Below are 2,552 nucleotides of genomic sequence, written 5' to 3' on the forward strand. Positions count from 1 at the left end.
GCTCGGCGGTGCTCATCGTTTGTGTGCGGCTCTGCGGGGAGGCCTGGATTGTAGATGGGTTTGCTCCCTCCCCCAGCAATGTGCGAGTTGTGAATATTGCCCAGCACCGAGTTCAGGCCCTGTTGTGCGAGGCACCGTACCACTCCATAGCAAAATCCCTCGCCTGAAACAGCCTTGGGAAGAGAGGGCATCTTGTTCGACGCAGCCTGGCGGGTTGATAGGGCAGCTGGGAGTCCAGCAGCTGAAATACCGCGGGCTGTATAGATCCGAATGATCTTGGAGCATGATGGGGTAATGGGTCAATGAAAAATGTGTTACTTTGGCTTTTGGGGAACATAAACCACCTGAAGACAGACAGACAGACCTGCAGCCACCTCTCCCCTCGTGCCAGATAATTTCAATCATCCTTTTTTGCACAAGGACTGCTCTTCTGGCAGTCTGGATGGTCACGAAGTTGTGCTGTACAGCGGAGGCTGGGGCTATAAAGTAACCAGCTAACCGAGGCAGGTACGGTGGCAGGAGAAAAGGAAGAGCCACAGGGAGGAGAGGAGAGACGTGGCAAGCTGAGAATGACCACTGAGTTTCAGGCAGTTCTTCTGGTCTTCCAGCAAGGAGAGGCTCCTCCTTTGGAGGCAGAGAGCTGTTTTCTGTCCCTACTGGGAAGAATATCGATGAGGCAGCCGGAGCTGGGTCGATTCCCTGAGCTGCCTTCTGGGGATCTGGCGGCTGCTCGATGACCTCATCTCATCAAGGTTTCAGCAGCCTTGCTCCCCTCCTCCTCCCACCGCCCTCCTCCAGCCCCGTCCTTTGGAAAAGGTGAAGGATGGAGTGTGCAGGAGGCTAAAATCCTTCTATCGATCCGTAGTCTGGAGAGCAATTAACGCAAGCCTTCCAGCGCCGCTCCACGACCCGAGCCCTCGCTGGTGTGCGGGAAGGAGGGGGTGCGTGCACGGGGGGAAGGGGAGAGGGCTTAGAGAGTGGTGGCAAAACTGATCAAACCTGTAGGTGGGCTGGCTGCCAAGGGGGTTTGCCTGCCACGGCAGCCTGGCTGCTGGACTGGCAGCAGAGGTTTCCCTTACTGGGATGGCCAGAAGGGTTGCTCTCCCTGACCCGCTCATCCTTTGGCTTCTTTTCTGAAGCAGCTAGATATCAGGAGGAGGGAGGGAAATTCGAAATGGATTGCGGCACGGGTGGCGAGGGCTTTTGTGTGGACACCTGTCTACAAGCTGCTGGCCTGGGCTGGTGGATTCTTCTCCGTCCCCACACGCTGGGGCTCATCTGGTGAGATGCTCTGTAATCCATTACCAGTCTCTCGGACCGTCATTTATCATAGGGCAAGACAGAGGAGGCCTGGCAGGGAATAGATGCTGCCCTTTATGCATCCTCGCAGTCCAGCAGGATCCAGTGACATGTCATTATTATAATGGAAGGTGCGTCCCTTCCAGCCGCTTGGCGCCGATTTGTTCTCATTCTCCAAACTGCCAGAGCAGCGCCGAGTGGGTGCAGCCGCACACAGCGATGGAGCAGACGGTGCAGCATCTTCCCAGGGAGGATAAGAGCCCTTCTCAGTCTTCAGAGCTCCAAGGGCTGAGCTCTTCTGCATTCACCATGAGATTCGGGGCTTTTCTTCAGGAAACAGGGGTGTTTTGCCACTAACTTCAGTGGAAATGAGTTTCCACCCTCTCGTTTTTAAGTTCTGTGGCACAGAAATTGCTAATAGGCCAGAACCCAAAGTATTGGTATTTACCTTTCCCTTTCCAAAGAATATTTCCACCAGTCAGTCCCTATTTCGCTGGTATAAATGGGAAGGGAAAACAAACTCTCTGAGATAAATATTTTGGCCATATTCTATTTCTCTGTGTGTGGGTACATGGAAAAAATTTCTTGTTCCCGTAGAGGGGGCCTGTCTTGCCCTCAGTCCTGGACACAGCAGGCTTACTGTGTGCCTCTGTGTGTGCCTTGACCTCTCCCTTCTTTTCTTCTGGGGGCACGAAGAGACAAAGGAAAGAAAACCACAGAAGAGAAAGGCTTCTGCAGGAGCAGCGGTTGCTAGCCCGGCTCTGCTGGCGATGTCCAGCAAACGACCCCGCATTCGCTGTGCTTCCAGGAGCACAAGCACATGTGCAGGAGAGGGACCGTGGGGAAGCCTTACACCTCTCTCCCCATCGCTGCTGGTTTGAAGGCAGCAGACGGGCTCCATCGCTGCCCACGCCGGAGGGGACCCAGTGCACAGTGTCACTGGCAGGGACCCATCGGCCGCTCTCCGTGCAGGCTGAGCTTAAACCCGGAGTTTGGGGCTGGCTGGCGACTGGAGAATTCATTCCCAAGCACTGTGTTGTTGCAATTCAATCCTTGGCTTGCTGTTGGAATAAGGAAGTACCTAATTTTAAAGCAGTTGGCTGTTACAGTCAGCTCCCCTCGGAGACGCTGGCTCTGGCTGCAGATGGAGGTGTCTCGCCCGAGCATTGACTGTGCCTGGAATAATTGAGTTCAGTTTCACTTCCTCTATTTACCGAGCTGCAGCCGCTCTTCCAAAAAGGAGAGAGAGAATT

At 54.5% G+C, this 2,552-nt stretch overlaps 1 protein-coding gene across 1 annotated transcript in view; it reads left to right on the top strand.

The window, feature by feature from the left end:
• The window catches only part of SAMD11 (sterile alpha motif domain containing 11), a gene marked incomplete at its 5' end in the record, with an annotated part of 13,960 nt that overhangs the window by 2,546 nt on the left and 8,862 nt on the right, over positions 1-2,552 (top strand). The window lies entirely within an intron of this gene.

The sequence above is a fragment of the Pterocles gutturalis genome, unplaced genomic scaffold (genome assembly GCF_000699245.1).
Source record: "Pterocles gutturalis isolate BGI_N339 unplaced genomic scaffold, ASM69924v1 scaffold9932, whole genome shotgun sequence".
NCBI lineage: Eukaryota > Metazoa > Chordata > Aves > Pterocliformes > Pteroclidae > Pterocles > Pterocles gutturalis.